This window comes from Equus caballus, chromosome 17 (genome assembly GCF_041296265.1).
Source record: "Equus caballus isolate H_3958 breed thoroughbred chromosome 17, TB-T2T, whole genome shotgun sequence".
In the NCBI taxonomy this organism is placed as follows: Eukaryota; Metazoa; Chordata; class Mammalia; order Perissodactyla; family Equidae; genus Equus; species Equus caballus.
Window position 1 is genome coordinate 92,543,908 of NC_091700.1, and position 22,387 is coordinate 92,566,294.

General features: G+C 35.4%; 1 long non-coding RNA gene across 4 annotated transcripts in view; it reads left to right on the forward strand.

Moving 5' to 3' along the window:
- The window catches only part of LOC111768631 (uncharacterized), a 104,283-nt gene that overhangs the window by 14,753 nt on the left and 67,143 nt on the right, over nt 1–22,387 (forward strand). For 2 of the 4 annotated variants that reach the window (XR_011427886.1, XR_011427885.1), the window contains exons 2-3: nt 6,944–7,057; nt 14,881–15,017. This is a non-coding gene — a long non-coding RNA (uncharacterized lncRNA). The remainder of the gene's footprint in view (nt 1–6,943; nt 7,058–14,880; nt 15,018–22,387) is intronic. The other 2 variants (XR_011427887.1, XR_002801101.2) reach the window with 1 other exon arrangement.

Below are 22,387 nucleotides of genomic sequence, written 5' to 3' on the forward strand. Positions count from 1 at the left end.
ATGAAGTAGCCTCATGGAATTACTCTGCTCCTAGCTATCCGTGGCAATGAATAGCAATATACATGCGTATGAAGAAGTAAATGGCGTGCACAAAATGGGCTTTTAAATCACTGCCTAGAGTTATTGTAAAATATTGACTTTCTTGCAACAATAAATTCACTTTTTGGGTTCTCAGCCACCCCCTGAATTCCAATGTGATGTAAATGAAGAAGTGACACTCCGTGATGGGCATTCTTCTCCTTGCTGCCAGCCGCTCACTGGGCACCCACACATAGAATGCCATTGATCTGTGTGGAGTGCTAAATCATTCTACTCACCAGCTAGCCCAGCGACAGCTGTATTTGACCACAGCCCCTGATAGCATTCAGTAAGCAATTTCGTGTTGAACTGTTTACTCAAGTGCTTGACTTTTTGACTCTGTTTGCTAACAGCTCTGCAAACTGAGTCTGTAAAATCCACCCAAAGTCATTCTTCTTTCTCAAGTCTCCATTATAATTCTTTAGGCTAGTTACGGACAGATGGTTTTACTTCTCTAACAGACATGGGCTTGATGTTTTAGGTTTTTTTCTAATTACATGTGAACACAAAGATGGTTTACATTTTTTTTAGACTATCATCCTCCATACTGTTTACAATTTATAGTTTATGAAGATCATCTTGGTTTTACCTGAACACTGACAATAAACAAAGGGACGAAAATTACAATTTATACTTAATCTTTACAGGCAAGAATTTCAGTGCATGCTCATGAGAAAAAGTATAATATGGTAATAAAAAAAGATACGTAGATACATAAAGTTATGGTCTTTTAAACCCTGGAGATGCTGAGAACAGTCCACAGAGTGAAAGGAATAGCCAGGTGTTAGAGATGGTCTTTCTTTCTCTAGAGTATTGGAGCCATTTGTTGATTATTTTAAATTATTCCTTTGAAAAGTGTACAGAATTCCAGACTTGCTCAGTTGCACTAGTGTGGCATGTGTGTTTTCTCTCAACTTACAAGACTTTCCAGAATTAGTTGGGACAGATATTATAAACTCAAAGAAATAAAACTTTTGACATTTAATCTACTTATGACATTCCCCATTATGTTGAGAAGTTCCTTTTCAATATACTAAGAGACACATCTCCAGGCAACCAGATCTTTTGTTTGGCTAGGTTCTCTCCTGGGCGAAAGCCCCACCAGAAGGATTTAAATCTACCATAGCAACATTTACACCAAGTTCTCTATTGAAAGCATGTTCACAGGAGAACATGTAAGGATGCATTTCCAAGAATTCGTAACAAGGCTGGGATTCCTTAAAAGGAGAGTCCAAACTCCAATAGAGTCTTAGAGGTGGGTATGAACAAAATGGCAGGCACTTTAGGAGCATCAGCTATGAACAAAAAGCAATATGTAGGTTAATGACTAAAGACATGATCATCAATTGTCTCTTGCTGTTTTTAGTCATTCTTGTAAATATACTTGTATTCTCAATTTTGAATGTATAAAAGAGCAGTATGCTGCCTCACCCATTATTGTATATTAGTACTGCAATACATTAGGTATGGACATCTTACAAGAAGATTAATGTCTTGTAAATTATGTAACTAGCTTCTGTAATGTATTTGGATGTTTTTAAATGAGGGAGGTTTTTTATGTCACCAGACATAACTGAGTCCTTCCAGTAAATGAGCTAATATATTTAAACTTCTTAGAAGCATATCTGGCCCATAGTAATACCAAGTTCAGGCGGTTATTATTGTGGCTGTTATTACTACTCTAAGTCAGATGCTGAGGTAGGTGGATTTTCTCAGCCCTCACCATGCTCTCAGTCTAAAGAGAGATGAGTAAATTCTCACATAACTCATGTATTCTTCCTCTCCATCCTAGATTCTATGTTCCCTTTTCATCTAGATAAACCATCTAGCATCCCAACTTCACAGATACCTGACTCTTTGAAATGTAACGACCTCTACCTCCACTCCTCTTCAACTGTGCATTATTAAACAATCCTGGCTTAATGTGCTTGTCATTTTTTTTTAACGAAGACAAAATCTAAGCCTTGAGAATTTGAAAAATATATGCAACCATTTAAGAATAACCCTGATAAAGATATACCACATCTCCGAAGTTCCCATTTACCCCTTTCATTCAATCTCCATAACTCATTGGTAACTACTGTTTGGATTTCTGATTTTGCCTGTTCTTCCTATAAATGAAGTCATAAAATATGAGCAACACGTGACTGAATTTATAAAGTATGCATTCTTTAGTTTGACTTCTTTTGTTCGGTATAACATTTTTGAGATTTATCTCCAATGTTCATTCCATTTTTTTATTAATAAATACAAATGCTTTGAAAGAATATATCAAAACTTATTTATCCATCCTCCTGCTGATCGAGACTTGTGTTGATTCCAGTTTTTGACTATTATGATAAAATTGTTATAAATATTTTTGAGCAAGTCTTTTTGTGGATATATGGTTTCACGTCTCCAGATAGATACTCGGAAGTTAAATTGTTGGGTAATAGAGTTAATGCATGTTTAGCTATATAAGGAACTTCCAAAGTCTTTTCTAAAGTGGTAGTACCATTTCAGACTTTACCAGCAATGTATGAAGGCTCCAGTTGCTCCATATCCTGACCAATGCTTAGATAGATTGTAACTGTTTTTACTTTTAGACATTTAAATGAATGTAGAAAGATTTAATTAGCATCTTTTTCCAACAACTAATGATGTTTAACCTTTTTAATGTGTTTATTCATATCTTCTTTTGTTAACTGTCCATTAAAACATTTTTTAAGATTTCTTTACTGTGTTGTATGTCTTCTTATTAATGAATTGTAAGAGTTCTTTATATATTCTGAATATGATATGTTTCCTACTAATGTATAGAGAATATTTTCTCTCACGTTTTAGTTTGCCTATTTTTTATGGTGCCTTTTGAAGAGCATTTTAATAATGTTCAGCTTATTGATGTTTTCTTTTATGATTTATGGTTTATGCTTTTTGTGTCCCAGCTAAGAAACAGTTACTTACTCCAGGGTCAGAAAGATATTTGTTTTCTTCTAGAAGCTTGATCATTTTAGCTTTTTCCCTTTAGATCTGAATCTATTTTGAATCTATTTTTATGTAAGGTGTTAATAAAAACAATCATTAATTTTGTCGCCATATGGATATCCAGTTCTTCCAGCATCATTTGTTAAAGTAAATTTTCCTTACCCATTGAAGTACCTCAGCACCTATGGCAAAATCAATAAGCTCTATTCGTACAGGTCAGTTTCTGCACTCACTATTCTGTTCATTTTATATATTTATCTACCGTAACTCCAACACCACTGTCTTAATTACCACAGCCCTCAAGTATTTTGAAATCAGGTAGCATAAACCTTCCAAAATTGCTGTTCTTTTTAAAAACTTACTATAGTTATTCTAGATCTTTGTAATTTCCGTATACATTTTAGAATCAAATTGTAACATCTACAGAATGTCCTACAGGAATTTTGATTGAGATTGAAGTGAATCTATAGATCAATTTAGAAGAACTAAACTGGTAACAATATTGAAACTTTCAGTCTATAGGCAAGGTGTAGTTCTACATTTTTTAGGTTCTTTTTTAAATCCCAGTGATTTTTTGTAATCTTCAATAGAGAGATAATAGATATCTTTTCTTAAATTTATTCCTGAATATTTTATTTTGGCACTATTGTAAAGGAGTTTCTATTTCATTTTCCTACTCTTTGCCGTTATTATATAAAAATATAGTTACTTTAAATTTATTCATCTATATCCTTTAGCAATTCTACACTCGCTTATTAGTTCAAGCAGTTTTGTAAATTTCTTAGAGTTTCTCATGTAAACAATCATGCCATCTGCAAATGGAGACAGTTTTACTTCTTTTCCAATCTGAGTGCCTTTTGCCCCTCTGTTTATTGCGTCAGCGAGGATCTCTGGTCCCACGTTGACTAGAGACGGCATGAGTGTGCAACTTTGCCTCCGTAAATTTAGGGTTAAGCATTCCATAGTCAATCACTGATTGTGCTCTTTATCAGCATAAAGACATTTCCTTCTATTCTTAGTTTGCTAAGGATGAAATAAATTAAGAAGAATTCTATTTATTATATTTATTTGTTACATTTACAAATTTTCAAATTTTCTTCTAAGTGCTGCTTTAGCTCCATTTCATACATTTTGACATGTGGTATTTTTATTACAATATAGTTTAAAACATTTTCTGATGTCTGATTTCTTCTTTGACCCAAGTATCACTTAGAAGCATGTTCAATTTCTAAATATTTGCAAATATTCTAAATAATTTTCTAAAATCTTATAGTTATTGATTTCAAATTCAATTCCATGTGGCTGGACAACTTACTCTATAAGATTTCAATTATTTAAAATGTATTGAGACTTGCTTAATGGCTCAATGCATTGATCTATCTTGGCAAATATAACAAAGTATACTTGAAAAAATATTTTTTCTTCAGTTGTTGAGCATTTCTCTATAAATACCGATTGAGCCATCCATGTTTTTATTGATAGTTTTTCTAGATATTTTATCACCTCCTGAGAGCAGGATGTTAATATCCCCTACTATGGTTGTGGAATTTCCTGTTTCTCACTTTGTCAACTTTTATTTCATGTATTTCGAGGCTCTGTTAGTAGACAAATCTACATTTATGATTGTTTTGTCTTCGTCATGAATTGATCTTTTTGTGATTCTGAACTGGCCCTCTATCTCTGTAATAGTCTGTCTTGATGCCTGATTTATCCAGTATTACTGTAGCCACTACAGACTTCTTATTTACTATTTGCTTGATCTTTTAAAAAAATTATTTACTTTTAATTGGTTGATATAAATATATTTAAAGTGCATTTCTTATAAACAGCATATAATTGTATATTTATCTACTCTAATAATTTCTGCTTTTTAATGAGAATGGTTAGTCTATTAAAACAATATAATTGTTTATATCATTGCATTTAAGCTTACTAATTTGTTCTTTATTTCCTGTTTGTTCTTTCTGCTTTTTGTTGTCGTGTTTCTTCTTTACTTCCTTATTTTGAAGTATTTTGAATAACTTCTAGAAATTTACTTTAATTTTTTGACTCTTTATCCATTTGCTTTATAATTTTTATTAATTCTGCTAGGAATTACAATATGCATACTCCTTTTTTTCACAATCTATTACTGTTGTCCCATCTCATGTGATGGTTAGAAAAACTGTGACCATAAGAGTATACTGACCACACTATCATCTTTTAAACTATAGTTATTTTGTGTGTTATACCAATATACATGGAAAACCCCACAAAAATGTTACAACTTTTGCTTTAAAAGGTTGTATTTTAAGTAAAGAGGAAACATAGTCTTTTATATTTCCCTTTGTATTTATCATTTTTGCTGCTTTCCGTTCCTCCCTGATGATGCAAGCTCTCCTCTGGTATTGTTTTCCTTCAGCCTTCAGACCTCCCTTCAGCATCATGGTGTAGGTATGACTGTAGGTATAATGGCAAATTATCTCAGTTTTCCTTTATTTACAACTGTCTGTATTTTGTATTCATTCTTGAAGGATATTTTTACTGGATGGAATTCTGAATGACAGTTTATTTTCTTCCACCAGTTAAAAGATGATCTTTACATAATGATAAAAAAAAATCAATTTCCCCAGAAAACAAAGCCTTTATAAATGTAGATTTGTCTAATAACAGAGCCTCAGGACATATGGATCAAAAATTGATAAAATTCAAGGGTGAAATATGTAAATCCACAATTATAGTAGATTTCAACATCCCTCTCTGAGCAGTTGATAAAATACTCAGAAAATATTAAAAACACAGAAGACAATTGATATTTATAGAATACTGCCCTCAACAACGACAGAGTAAACATTCTTTTCAAATACACATTGTTATGTTCACTAAGATAGACTATGTATTGGGCCACTAAACAAGTCTCACTCTTTTCTGGCTTAGATCAGTTCTAGTGAGAATTCCACAGGCTTTCAAATGGTTCATCCCTGTAGATAATGTATTGCTTTTGTTTGGCTACTTTCAAAATATTCTCCTTATTTTCACTTTTCAGAAGTTTGACTATGATGTGCCTAGGTGTAGTTTTCTTCACATTTATATTTGGGTTTCAATGAACTTCTTAAATATATAAATTTATGTCTGACGGTCCATATTGAAAGTTTTTAGAAATTGAATAGCTAAAAGTTGGGGCCAGCCCGATGGCACAGTGGTTAAGTTTGCATGTTCCGCTTCAGTGGCCTGGGGTTCACCGGTTCAGATCCTAGATGTCGACATACACACCGCTTATCAAGCCATGCTGTGGCAGGTGTCCCACATGTAAAATAGAGAAAGATAGGCACAGATGTTAGCTCAGGGCCAATCTTTCTCAGCAAAAGAGGAGGATTGGTGGTGGATGTTAGCTCAGGGCTAATCTTCCTTAAAAAAAAAAAAAATAGCTAAAAGTTTTTAGCCATTCTATTTCCAAAACCTTTTTACTGACCCATTCTCTCTTCTCTCCTTTGGCACAGCAATTACCATAGCTTAGAGCTACTGGCATTACTAATAGTGTCCCTGAGGCGCTGATTATTTTTATTCGGTATCTTTTCTCTTTTTCAATTTAGATCATTTATATTGATCAAGCTTCAATTTCACTGACTCTTTCCTCAGTCATTTCCATCAGTTTATTAATCAATTCAATGACTTATTATTATTATTTTTTTTGGTGAGAAAGATTGGCCCTTAGCTAATATCTCTGCCAATCTCTCTCTATTTCTTATGTGGGACACCACCAAGTCATGGCTTGATGAGTAGTGTGTAGTTTTGAACTCAGGATCTGAACATGTGAACCCTGGGCCTCTGAAGTGGAGCCCAAGAACTTAACCACTATGCCACTGGGCCAACCCCAATTAAGTGATTTTTTTATATTTTATATTTTTTCTGTGTATTTCAGATGATGCTATCCACACCACCAGATACAAAGAGGGGGCACGTGACCTGGGCTGAGCCAATCAGTGCAGTCTCTTTCCATCCCCTTTCCTGGACCCAACAATTAGTTTAGGAAAAGGTAGGTGACATAAGTCAGGTGGTCCACTGACTGTGAACCTCAATTCCTGAAATCTATGTTGAGCTCTCTGTGACAAAGACACTCTCCACTTTTAGCCTCAGAGTTGTGATTATCTGATCCCAAACCTAAAAATTAGTACACTTTTAAAAACCTTTTCCAGTCATGCCACATCTCTACTCAAAACCCTCTGGTAGTTTTTGGTCTCATTTAGGATAAAAGCTTAGCAACATTCTTACCATGACCTACACAGCTCTAGATTAGTTCGTCATCTGAACTACCTTTCTCGTATCATTCCCTAATTCTCTACCACTCTTGCTCACTCGGCTCCAGCCACCCTGGCTTCTCAGTCATCTTCTATCAGGCACACTCCAGCTTCAGCATCTTTTCCTTGGTTTCCCTCTGCTTGGCAGGTTCTTCACTGAGATAGCCTCATGGCTCCTTTCTTGACTGCATGCCAATCTCAGCTCTAACACCTGTTTATCAGAGGTTTTTTTCTTTGACAGTCTTTCCTAGAGGTTTTTTTCTTTGACAGTCTTTCCTGGCAACCCTATCAAAAATACCTGCCCTCATCACTTTCTGCCCCTTACCCTGAATTATTTTTCTTCCTTTCACTGAATAGACACACACAAACACACACGCACTCTACCTGGTATACAAGAGACACTCAAAAGATATTTGCTGAATTAGGCCAACACAGATTACTGCTTGGAGTCTGAGATTAAAGCCAACTGAAGAAAACACAGCAAGAAACAACAACTGATGATATCACTTGAGGCTTAAATCAAGCTATGTCTGAGGCTAGACTTATATCTTTTCTCAATTTTTGAGCTAATACATTTCTTATAAATTCCTTTTATTAATTTTTTTCTGCTTAAATGAGTTTGGATTGGGTTTTCTGTCACTTCCTTTCAGAAAAATTATAAACAATATTCTTTATTATTATTGTTAATCTTACTTTCACTTTTTATTCTATTCAAGGAATGATAATTTACATTCTCTATATTATGCATATGCCAGACAAGACAATATTAGGATGATCATTTGTTTTGTCCTTACCACCTACAAATTGGTATTTGAAGTTGTCAAAAAATTATCATGTCTACTGAGTAATTAAAGTAAAAAAATTCACTTGGTAAATATATGCACTTTTTATAATCTCCAGTGAACCTCTTAGGGAGGTGAACAATTATATCAACTTATTTGTATAAATGTGTGTGGTTTATTCTTTTAGGCAAAGATTTTTGTGCTTCATTTGCGAGAGTGGGAGGAATCATATGGAAGGACAAAAAGAAGCATTTTATAAAGTTTCAGATTTGAGCACCATAACTTACTTCACAGAAAAATGTCATGCACAACTAAACACAATAACTACAAAAAGTGATAAGCCATATAACAAAGATAAATACAGTATAAGAGGATCCAGCAAGAAGAGCTATTTAATCTGAACCTTTAGAGATAAATAGATTTTTCAAAAGGTAGAGATAAAGGATGAATACACTGGGAAAGGACAAAGAAAGCAAGCAGCAGGCTGTATTCAAGAACCAGAGTATGACTTCTGGTATGATTTAACAAGTGACAAAAGATAATTTGGAATCAGAGCTTAGGAAGTCTTGACAGCCTTGCAAAAAGGTTAAGCTATATTTTTCAGGCAGTGAAGAGCTCTCAGAGGGCTGGAAACAGGAGACAGCACACTCCAACATACGTTATAGAGCATAGCATGATTGGAAATGTATAGATTAGATTGAAGAAAGAGGATATAGAAGCCTACTGTCAAACTGATATTGGATAATGTGCACGTAACCTAGGGCTTTACGACTAAGAGTGGAGGAAAAGGGATATTTTCCAGTTTCATTTCCCTAATATACTCACTTCTTGTTCTGGCCATTCAAAATATCTGCAACTCCTTAATTTTACCGTTTTTTCCCATATAGCTTTGCCTATTACGTGCTTTTTAGAGCATCAGGAAAGCTTTTTTCTTCTGTACGCTTTGAAAATTTTTGTTTATTATTTAACACGACAGAGTTGTCTTCTCAGGGAAGGCATTCTCTCCCCACTCCACACCATTAGATACACTTCTGTGCTTCCTACATAAGGAGAAGACAAAGCAAATAAACATAATTTGAATTTAATTTCCAAAGAAAACCAAATGATTCAGATAGAGAATCACACTGTAATTCATGAAGCCAGCTCATTTAAAAAGATTATATTACTGAAATTAATTGGAAAGTGCAGCAGAATATAGCTCCTATGAAAATAGCATTGAAGTATTCATTATACAAAAGAAACAGGAGATGAGCTGTTTGTGTCTACAAACAATTTCCAACACTGTCTGAGTTTTTGTACCTTAGTTGTGGTTTACCCCTTTATAGACCCTACTATATCATTCCGTCAGTTCTTTCTTTAAGATATATCTTGGCTTTTTCATGTCTTCTATTCTTATGGTCACACCCTTGGCCCTCGTACATACCACTTTATTTCTAAATGATTACTGCATTTTAATTTTGCTAGAAACTCTTTTTTTTCTGCAACCAATAGTACAGCTCTGATTGATCTTCCTAAAGAAATGCATTCAACATGTCCCTGCAATGTTCATGATCATTCACTTCTACAATATTGTTAAACCCCCAAATGAACTGCATAATTCATAAATTCTTCAACATTCTTGTTACTCCATTAACTTAATTTCCTATTTCTTTATCCTAATCCCTTTTCCTAATACAGTAAGTCATGTATACTCACTGCCAGCCATATATATCGCTCTGCCTTTATTCATACTATTATGCCCACATGAAATGCCCTGGGTCTTCCTGGTTTCAGTTAGAGCTAAGTCTAAACTTTCATAAGAGACCAAAAACATGGTGGCTTAAAAAATAACGTCAATTTACTTACATGTATCTCCCTTGGGTGACTGACTGGGAGGCTCTGCTCCACATGAACATTCGGTGATTCAGGTTTCTTCCATGATCTAGCTTCACCAATGTCTAGGTTCTTATCTTCATCTATCTGATCAAAGCTGGGTGCAGGCCCATCCATGGTGTAGTGGCCATGAAGAAGAATTAGGAAAAACCATGCAATTTTCTTTTAAGCAAGTAAGGTAGAAGCTGTATGTAGCAATTCTTTGCAGATCCATTTGTGAAGGTTTAATTATATTACTGTCTAACTACTGTCAAAGGAGGCCTAGAAATGTATACTGTAGATATAAAGCCATATTTCCTACTTAAACTCCATTATTATGGCAAATTTGCTGGCCAACCATCAGCCTCTGATACACTCCTCTTATTAAGTTTATACCAATCTTTAACATTTTCTAATCTTACTTCTTCTCACAGTTTCAAGTATTTCTCTGTCATCTGATAAGAAATCTTGGAAAGTGGGTCTATAGTTTACTTTTTAAAGATCAACTTTATTGTTACAATTTAACACAATTAATGATTACATTTTAAGGCACACATTGATGAGCTTTGGTAAATGTAAATATCTGTGTAATTCGAGCCACAATCAAATTATAAAACATTTCAATCACACTAAAGTTCTCCAGTGGGTCCTAGTCTCAGCTGATGCCCAGTCTGTTTTCTGTCATATATATTAATGATACATGCAGTCACAATGTGCACATTATTTTTTATCTGGCTCCTTTTGATCAGCAAAACTGTTGAGATTTACTTATAACACATACACATACATTACATAAATAAGTTTGTGGTAGTCATAATTTATTAACTTATTCAACAAAAATCTGTTAATCTACCTTTTATAAAATACTGTGCTGAATACAGTTATCAAAGCCGTTAGTTTCATCAAATCACCAGAAAGACATAAATAATAAGTAGATTCCTGAGAAGACCAAGCCTCTCCCTTATATATTCAAATTCAATTGTTCTGAAACATGGTATTCCTTACATTAAAAACCTGCACATAATGCAGAACAACCCAAAATAGTTTATGTAAATATTTTTCTGTCAAGGAGGTGGGCTACATGATTAATTTGCTGTCTTACCAGATAGTCACAGTTACCATTAAAAGTAATGTCATGTTGATAATTTGTATGCTTGATGTAATGTGATGAGAATGACACTTTACCTCTGTGACCTTCCTCTGAAAACAGCCTAAATACACCCTAGTTATGAGATAAACTTTAGAAAAATCCTGAGTCACATTCTACAAAACACCTGAACAGTTCCCCTTAAGACTGCCAATAACATTGAAAACAAGGAAAGTCTGAGAAACTGTCATAGTCAGTAGAAGACTAAGTCATAATGAATCTGATGGTTGATTTTATGTGTCAACTTGCTTGGGTCATGGGGTGCCCAGACATTTGGTCGCACATTATTCTGGGTATGTCTATGAGGGTCTTTCTGGATGAGATTGACATTTCATAGACTTGTCATATAGATTGTCATTTCATTGACAATTCATAGACTGAGTAAAGCAGATTGCCCTCCCTAATGTGTGTGAGCCGCATCCAATCAGTTGAAGACTGAATAAAACAAAAAGGCTGAGTAACAGGAAGTCCTCCTACTATTGAAGTGAGACACTGGTTTTTCAGACTTTCAGACGAGAACTGAAACATTGGCTGTCTTGGGTCTTGAGCCTGCCAGCTTTTGGACTGGAACTACACATTGGCTCTCCTGGGTCTCCAGCTTGTCAGCTGCAGATCTTAGCCTCTGTAATCACATGATTCAATTCCTTATAATCAGTCAATCTCTGGCTCATAGGCACGCTCTCTCTCTCTCTCTCTATGTATATGTAAAATCGTATTGATTATGTTTCTTTGGAGAACCCCCACCAATACAATGGCTGAATATAATGTGTTATCCTGGCTGGGATCCTAGAACAAATGAAGGACATTAGGTAAAAACTAAGGAAATCTGAATAAATTATGGACTTTAGTTAATAATCATACATGAATATTGGCTCATTCAATGTACAAATGTACCATAATAACATAAGATATTAATAATAGGGGAAACTGAGTGTGAGGTATGTGGGAACTGCCAGTACTAGCTTGTAATTGTTCTGTAAATCTAAATGTTTCTAAAATACAAAGTTTATTAAAGTAAAATCTTCACAGGTGATTTTAATGATTAGCCTGGTTTTAGAATTATTGTGATTGAAAATCAAAGAATGAATTAAAAATTTTAAGAATGGAAATCTAATTTAAAACATGTATAACGGAAAACCTTTCTATTCTGATGAGAAAACCAAGGTCTACAGTGATAAATTTAGCCCCTCTAAGAATGTAAGAGGCAAAGGTAGCGCCTGACACTCCATTTGTCTATTCGAAATCTGTTGTTCCTATGTCTAAATGAGCTTACTTTCACATCTAATTAAAATATGAATTCTTTATAAAGGAGAGGAATATTTACAGATGTGCCTCCTTCTCCATGTCAGCCTCAATCATTTGTATTCTATCATTAAGATGCATACAAACATAAAACTGGATATAAAAATCCCCACTCACAAATTGCTATAAATCCAAAGCTAATTTATAAATTAGATACAAACCCAATGACAAAATGACAAAGCCACTAAAATTCAACCAATAAAATTAACATTGTTGTGTGTTTTGTTTCTTATCCAAAACTAAATTGCTAATTACAAAATAAATACAGTGAATTTATACTATTATGGATCACTTGTTACCCTATTCTATCTTTTTTTTAATAATTGTTTTCCACTTACACTTCACTGAAATTTTTAAGCACATTTTACTAAGACAATGTTTGACCTTCAGTTTTGGTATAAAGCATCACTTTCATACCAAGTCCTCTTTTATTCCTAACCTCGCTGTTTAGGAAAATCAAAGTACTACAACTGAGGATGATGAGATTGTCAATATAAACAAGTGTAAATAAGGTCACTGACACTGAGTGGCTAATTTTGGTCCTAAATGTGTATTTTAAATGTCCAGTCATAGACTTCTGTTAGTTTTTACACAGTTATTGAGAGTGTGAAAGCATTAAGTTTTAAGTCTCATAGAGGAAACTGAGACCCAGGAATGTATGTCCATACAACCCCATGTAGATTTACTGATCTATAACAGACCGTGATCATTTCCAGATAGGCACTGTGCCCTCAATGAGTTTATTGTCTAATAAAATAGATATATAACAAGTGAGGGTTGCCTAACTTTAGGAACATTGTAGGAAGCTTTGAAAGGATGTAGTACCCTGGACTTGCAAACGCAGACAGGACTCAGGCCATTAAGCGCGGCGAATGCCAGGCACAGCAGTCTTTTTAATAAATCGATATGGGCTCACCAAAGATTTTGAAAAGTGCTTCTAGAAGTTTAAAATAGAAATATTGCATATCATATACTTGTGTGTGGGAAAAACTAGAGATATGGAGACCAGGCAAAAGGACAACATAATTTTGGGTATGAAAGGATAAGAGCTCATCAGGATCACTGGTAGAATGATTGAATATTGTACTGGCTTTCTATTGCTGCTTTAAAAATTACCATAAACCTAGAGCTTAAAACAATAAAAATTTATTATCTCAGATTCTTTAGGTCAGAAGTCTGGGCACTGCATGGCTAGGTTCTCTGCTCAGGGTCTCGCTGCGCTGAAATCTAGGTATCAGTCATGACTCTGGTTCCCATCTGGACCCAAGATCCTCTCTCAAGTCATCCGATTTAGGCAGAGTTCCTTCCCTTGTCGTTGAGGGATTAAGGCCCTGGGTTTCCTTCTAGCTATTGCTCGGGGACCACTCTCAGCTCCTACAGGCTGCCTGCAGTTCCTCCCCATGGGGGGTCCTGAAGGCAGGTCACAACAGTCATCTTTGCTCATCCACACCAGCAGAATGCAAGATCCGGTATCCTCTTTCTTGACTGGCTGGAGAAAACGCACTGCTTTTAAAGAGATCCTGGGATTAGATCAGGCCCACCTTGAAAACCTTCCTGTTTTAAGGTCAACTGATTTGAGACTTTACTGACATCTGTAAAACCCCTTCATGGCAGCACCTAGATTAGTGTTTGATTGAACCAGGAGAAGATGTGTATTCACCAGGGACTGGGAATCTTGGAGTTGGGGATGAGTGGCATCTTAGAATTCTGCCCAGCACAGATATTATTAGGGAAATGCAAACTTTAGATGGATGAACAGACATACTCAAATTGTAGCTATAAATTTTGAATAGGATACCCAGACTCAAATGATTATGGAGGTTGCACAGGTAATGTAAATGAATAAAGCCGACTGAGCGTTAAGAAAATATGACAAAGCTGGAGCCATAGAGAGAGGACAGAATAATGGTGAACTGAGTGCTGGGAGATGACCCTCACACAAATCAGAGGTGCCATGGGAGAAAGAATGCCCAGCTTGCCAGATTTTCAGGCTTTTTAAAAGAAGCCAGGAAGTCAGGTTTTTATGTGTCTCCCAATTTTTAAATGTTGGCAAGTACTTCAAAAGATTTACAACCATTTTGGACAGGCCAAAATTATGTGAGCCAAATAAAACATATCTGGGGGCAAAATATGGCCTGTGGCCTGCCAGTTTTTGACCTCTGCTCTACAATAATAAGATTGATTTTTAAAAATTGCTTATTAAATCACTCATTAATGTGCAATCATACCTCAGGCTGGTGTTCAGAATAACTCAGACTTTTTTTAAAACTAACTGAGTGACCTGAAAATTTGACTTTTTACTTCCCTAAGTTAATTTAAAATGTCCTGATTATAGGTATTTTGTAAGGTTGCCACTGTAGAAAACTGAAATTGGAAATCTTGCTATTTTTAGAAATTACGAGAGGTTTCTGAACATTTAATTTGATTGGTGTTGCTAATAACTGTTGATGAAAGTAGAATTGTGGACTTTGTCATGCAGTTTATTTCAGATTATGAACAGATGGGCCAAGAAGAAGAGAAATAACAAAATCAACCAATAGCTAGACATTTTGCTTCGTTTCAAAGCATTACTCCATAACAGGGCTTTGGCACACGCTTCCTAACATCTTCATTGAGGTACGTTGTATATTGTTTATAGAATTTATGTGGTCAAGTATATATATGTGTGTACATGTGTACTTGTACAGACACACACATGGTAGAATACACACTACCATATCATAGTGACTAGATATACGGCCTTTGAGTCAGATTCAATTTACTAAATTTACTACCTTTCAGTCTTGATTTTGAGCAGTGTCATTAAATTCTGTAAGTTTCACTTTATTCATCTGTCAAATAGGGCAAATAATATTACCCACCTTTTATGGCCTAAACAATATAACCCATATAAAGCCCTTAAAACAATGTTTGGCCCATAGCAACACTCAATAAATGTTAGATAAGATAATTGTGTATAAACGTGTATTCACACAGTTACATATATGTTATTTTATAGAGATATATTTATAATAATAAACTATCATTTAGTATAGTTAACAATGCCAGAGAAAACAATTTGACTTGAAAAATCTTATTTGGGTGATTTTTGCTGTTCTTCAGATTAACAAATATTGTATTGATTCATTTGATTAATGACCAGAGCTAGCAAAGGAATATTTGAAGGAGGCAGGATATTTTCAAGGTCATTGTGAGTGATATTTATTGGAAAACCAGTGCTGAGGGCATCATTCAATTATGTAGAGTACATAACAGGAAACCACATACAGCATATGTGGACAGGATCCCTGCAGACAGTGACATCAGCGGACAAAATTCAGCTGCGGAGAAAGGTCTCGGTGTATCCAAATTACAAATTAAGAACTTCCATTACTGAATATCACACTCACTGAGTCATTAGAAAAGATGTAATTCTTAAGTGTAGATAACTAAGCATTCAGGATATTTGCTTTCCCAGCTAGAGTCAATAAGGCACCATATACGTCCTTGAGAGGGAACAGTCTGTTTGGCACACAAGTGAAATGAAAGAATATCTAAAATAAGTGATCTGGGTCTTTGGCATGTTCTCAGGCTCTTTCAGGTCAAGGTTTTGTGGTGGTAAAAATGTCAAGTGCAGAAAACCTTTTCCTTTTGTGTTTTCTGTTACAACTGTGTGTGATTCCTTTCAATGACTCAGTTCACTTGTATTATTCTAAGATCTCCTCATCCTGCTTCTCATATGCATCATCATTTTTATCCATTTCCTCTCTCTAGTTCAGGGCTTTATTCTCTGCTGCTTGTATTATTGGCACAGCATTATAATTGATTTCCCTGATTCCAGCCTCTGCACTTTTATATAGGCTGTTCTCTCTGCCATCAGAAGTACCTTTAAGAAATGCAATGATTATCATGCCCAGTCTGTTCTCCAGCACCCTTAATAGCTCTTTATTATTGATAATGTGATCTAAAGTCAAACTGCAATGTACTCCTCTTGCCATTTATATTGTATTGCAACCCTAATAGAATACTGAACTTATGCTAAAGCTGTCTGGCTTTTTGGCTTTCAATACACAGCTTTATCTGCTTAGGATAGACTTGTAATTCATGATGTTTGCTTTCAGAAAGTCTGTACGCCCCAAAACCTAGGTCATGTGAAAGCCAGTCCTTATAAATAATCGTATGATTAATAACTGTAAAAATCTGTCATTTTGTAGAACGCTATGTATCACACTCTTGGTGAATGCTTCACATGAATTTTCTTGGAGCTTCACAACCCTTCTATGGAGATACATTATTTCTATCCCCATGTTGTCAATGAGGAAACTGAACTCTGGAGAGGTTAATAATCTATCCAATGACATAAGCAGCAGTGTTATAGTAAGGTCCTTGCTGCTCCCAGAGAAAATTATTTTTGCATCTTTAAATATATTTTGACTCATCTTGTTGCCCTTTATAGCATGTGTACAGGTCTGTCTGTCCAATTAACTATCTACCCTAAAGTTAGAGACTGACTTTTCTGTTCTTCTCATGTGTGGAGCAGTTGTGCTCAATATTTTAAAACATAATTTAAACCATGCACGTCTCTATATATTCCTATAATTAAAAAAGGATGCAATCTGAAAAACTACTACTTCATGATGTTATACTTTTTGATCCTCATTGTAAGATATGCAGCAGACATCATCATCTCATTTAACAGATGAAGAAACTAAGGTTCAGAGATAGAGAGTCCTGAACTAGCTCACATAGTTAGTGCTTGAACAAGGATTTGAGTACAGATATTTTGTTCCAAATATAATGCTCTGTCATCAACCGTGAACTTTCTGTTATTGAAATATCAAGGTAATATATATTTAAAGCAAGATGGATATCAGAATTAAAAATTCAGTGCTCATAAATATTTTTGTTAACATTTAAGATTGGAAGGGGGAGGTCGGCCCAGCGGTGCAGTGGTTAAGTTCGCAAGTTCCACTTCTCGGCAGCCTGGGGTTCACCAGTTCAGATCCTGGGTGCAGACATGGCACCGCTCGGCAAGCGACACTGTGGTAGGCATCCCACATATAAAGTAGAGGAAGATGGGCATGGATGTTAGCTCAGGGCCAGGCTTCCTCAGCAAAAAAGAGGAGGATTGCTAGTAGTTAGCTCAGGGATAAACTTCCTCAAAAAAAAAAAAAATGGTTGGAAGCGGGAATAGTTTTGCTCCTTGAGGCTATAACTCACAAAATAATCCAATCAAGGGCCACAGGTTTAAAAACTCATAACTTCAGAAGTTATTTTTTCACTTGTTTCTTTAGAGAAATAATTTTCCTTCAGTTCTTGAAAATGTGCCACTTCCTTCTGACCTCCATGGTTTCTCATGAGAAATCTGCTGTCTTTTGAACTGTTCCTTATAGGTAAGATCACTTTACTTTCTCACTACTTTCAAAATGTTTTCTCTGCCTTTGGTTTTCGGATGTTTGATTATGATGTATTTTGGCGTGAATTTATTTGGATTCATCCTGTTTGGGATTCATTCACCTTCTTAAATATGTAAGTTTACGTCTTTTTCCAAATTAGAGATTTTTCAACCATTAGTTATTGGAATACATTTTCAGCCCTACTTTCTCCCTTCCTCCTAAGACTCATATGACATGAAATAGACCTTTTGTTATAGTCCTACAGCTTCCTGATGCTCTGCTCCTTTTCCTTCAGGTGATTTGCTCTCTTCTGTTCAGATTGGGTAATTTTTCTGTCTTCAAGTTATCTGATTCTTTCTTGTGCCATTTCCATTCTCCTGTTGGACCCATTCACATAATTTTTTAATTTCAGGTTTTTGTATTTTTCAGTTCTAAAATTTCCATTTAGTTCTTCTTTATCTTTTTCTTTGGTGAAACTTTCTATTTCTTTGATGAGGCTTTCTACTTTTTCATTTCCTTCAAGCATGTTAGTAATTGCTCATTGAAGTATTTTTATGATGGTTGCTTTAAAATCTTTGTCAGATAATTACAATATCCATGTTGTCACAGTGTTGGTGTCTGTTGATTGTGTTTTCTAATTCTGTTTGAAATATTTTCTGGTCTGTGCATGACAAGTGATTTTTGACGTACTCTGGACATTTTGAATATTATTTCATAGAATGTGGATCTTATTTAAGTGTTCTGTTTTCAAGGTCCTCCTCTGACACCATGCCAACAGAGAAGCATGATTCAAGCTCTGCAGCAGGCCTCTGCAGAGATTGGTTAGCTGGGACTCAGAGGGGGTACCTCATTACTTCTCTTCATGTGGCCTATACTGAACTCTGGGTGTGGGGGTGTGTGTGTGTGTGTGTGTGAGGGAGACTCCTTACTGCCAGGTGGGGATGGATGTCTCGGCTCCTCATCTGGCCTTCTTTGATACCAGCCCAGTGAGTGATAGGGGAACCCCATTGACAGCTAAGCAAAGTTGGAAGTCTAGGCTTTCGATTTGGAATTTGGAATTTGGCCTTTGCTGACAGTGATGATAGTGAGGTCACAGTTTTATTCACAGTGTTTGTCTGAAAGTTTTCTGTCTTGTTAGGATTCCACTTTCCTGGTCCTTTGCCTCTAGAGATCAGCTTCCCTTGTCTTTTTTTCCTCTGTACCCATTGATGTTTCCAGGTTGTCTTCCTTATCACTAGACTATATTAAGAAAAAGATAACCCAGAGAAGCCACCAGCATGTCTTTCCTTGTTTCTCAAGGTTTCTAGAAGGTTTGTGTTTTTGTCTCCATCTTTCAGATTCTTCTTCTATTTGTTTCATATGTACTATTCAGAGTATCTAGTTATACTCAGTAGGAGTGATAGGGAGAAATGTATCTACTCTATTCCCAAGACTAGAAGTCATATACAAATACAAGCAACTTTAACCAAGAGATGTTATTTGAAGCCTTCTAGCTGAATTAAATAGCTTAGAGTCCATGTAGTTAGAATAGATAGAGAACCAGATCCAAGCCCAGAAATGCCCTAACATTTAAAAATTGGTCAGAAGAGGGAAAATCAATAAGTGAGATTGAATACAAATTTTCAGAGAGGAAAGAGATAAAACCAGAAGGATGTGGTATTATGGAAGCCAAGATATGTGTGTTTTTCAAGGATGTAAGAATGATCAACTTTCAATGCTGAAATATTGAACTAGGTTGAGTGCTGTAAATTGACCATTTTATTTTGTTTGACAAAATGATTAGTGATCCTAGTAGGAGTAGTTGTGAAGTTGGTGGGTAGAAACATTTAAATGGATTAAAAAGTGCATATTGAAGGCAAAACTACAGACAGTAAAAAGATTAGCGGTTTCCAAAGATTAGTGGGGAGGGAGGGATGAATAGGGCAAAAGCAGAGGATTTTTAGGGCAGTGAAGTTAGTGTGCATGATATGCAATGGTGGATACCTGTCATTATCTGTTTATCCATACTCATAGAATGTGCTGCCTAAGAGTGGACTCTAATGTAAACTATGGACCTTGGATAGTAATGATGTGCCAATGTAGGTTTATTAATTGTAACAAACGCATCACTCTGAGCTGGGTATTGATAGTGGGGGAGGCTGTAAGTGTGTTGGAGGGAATGGGAAATCTCTGTACTTTCTGCTCAATTTTTCTGTGAACTTAAAACTGCTCTAAAAAGTAAAGTCTGTTTTTTCTTAAAAAAGAAGAAATCAAATTAATAAAGATAGCATTTTCAAGGGAAAAAATATCTTGTTGAGTGATTTGAGAAAGAGATCAGTAGACTTTTTTTCAAGAAGTTTTGCTCTGAACATGAAGAGAAAATGAAATGGTGGCCAGAGGAAGAAGTGGGGTCAAAGGGAGTTTTTGTTTTTAAGATGGCATCTATTAAAGCAGGATATAGCAGAGAGGAAAACATGGAAATTGTGCAAGAGGGAGCACAATTTCCAAAGCAGAAATGCGCAAGTAAGTGAAAGAGGATAAGATGCAGATGCATGAGAGAGGAGGCTAAGTTTGGAGACAGAACCTCAGATAGAGAGAAAAAGATAGTTACACAGAGAGTCATAAGCAGAAGAACGCGCACACACACAAAAACCTTAGTGGAGAAATATCTGTGTCATTTATCTTTTAAGTTATTGGTACTCAAGATCATTTTGGTGTTATACTTTCATAACCACAGGAGCTATTAACTTGCCCTGGGGCATCAAATAAAACAAAGTCGGGAAACTGCTCCTTTTCCAACGTAGAAAGCTAAATCAGGTTCAGATTTGCCATGAAAATAGGACAATGGCAAAATAACACAGGTTCATATCCAGGAAATAAGATTTTCTTGGACAATATGAATAGATATTGACTTATTTATAATGCACTATAAATGACAGAAATCCAATAAACCGTGTTTCCTTCCTTTGAAATGTCCCTAAGAAAAGAACAGATATTTCTCTATTTTGCTCATTTAGAGCCGCTTACCATGTTTACCATTTGGAAGACCAACAGCAATTAGCTTCTTTCTCTTTCTTGACATTTTTAAATTTTGTGAAACATGGGAGTTCATATTTATTAACTACCTAGGCTATTACTTTTCTCAAAAGAATTTTCCGTATTTCCTTTCCCCACTCCACAATTTTGGTCATAAGAATGAACCCCATTAAATGCAAGAACAATACACAACATTATTGGTTATTTCAATGGCAGATAAGTTCGTCAGTTTAGGGAATGAAATGCCAGTTCAGCTGTGAAGTGGTGTGATGTGATGCTGGAAGCTTCTGAACATATTTTATGCTTGACAGTAATAATATTGAATTAATATGTCCCTGCAAGGCTTAGGAAATCTGGTTCAAATTTAGCCCAATTTATCAAGGTTTGGCAGAGTTATAAGAATTAACAAATCATGCTGTGACTTAAAATTAGCATTATGAATATTTAGGAGCTGTTAAAACTGTGGGCTAAATATATAAAATGTCACTGTCATCATATAAAAACACAGTTTCAAACATAAGAGAGGAAAGCTTATTACACATTTCAGAATGGTTCAAAATGCAGCATTTGATCCTGCTTTTGAGATGAACGTCTTTATAAATGCTTTCTTTTTGGTAATAAAAAGTCCTCCACATCTGCTGCAAAGATGTCAGCTCAGGATATCTTTCTGTCCTCCAATCTGATCTTTCTTTTGTTACTCATACCACATAGGAAACATATAAGGACACTCCATCCTTTTAGCAAGCAGGAGAGAGCCCTTCCTGAGAGTGTTTCTCCCATGTCCAACTGCGCAATCCATTGGGAATCTGAAGGTTACGTGCAGTTGCTTGAACTATAACAGAATAAAAGTGGAAAATACAATTCTTTGACAAATATATACAACATATATTTGTCCCTTGTAAGCCCATTATCCACATTTATATATCAGCAAATTGCAGAAATTTTGTTTTCATTTTACTCCTTTGGTCTTCAGTTTAAAAGAAAAAAGAAAAAGAATTTACCTAAATACGACGGATGATTACCTGATTAGCAAATTGAGGTCAAATAAACTGAATGGAGTAATAGAGGAATGGTTATATCTAAAGAGAGCTATTTAAAAAGTTACTTATGATAAATAGCAGGGATTGAGAACCTTGTGGAAAGCCGATAGCTTCCTTTTTCATGAAAAAAACTTGTTTTGTATGTATGCAGGAATAAAGACTAGAAAATGGCATCACTGGTTATCTCTAGAGTGGTGGTTCTCAATGGGAGTGATTTTGCTGCTATGGGGTATACAGCAATGCCTGGTGGCGTTTTTTTAAAATTGAGGTATAATTGACATATAACATTATATTGGTTTCAAGTATTTAACATAATGATTCAATATTTGTATATATATTCCAAAATGGTCGGAATAAGTCTCATTGACATCTAACACTAGACAGAGTCACAAATTTTTTTCTTGTGATGAAAACTTTTAAGACTACTCTCTTAGCAACTTTCAAATATGCAAGACAGTATCATTAACCATAGTCAGCATCCCTAGGGCTTATTTATTTTATAACCGGAAGTTTGTACCTTTTGACTCCCTTTACCCATTGCACCCACCCTTTACAC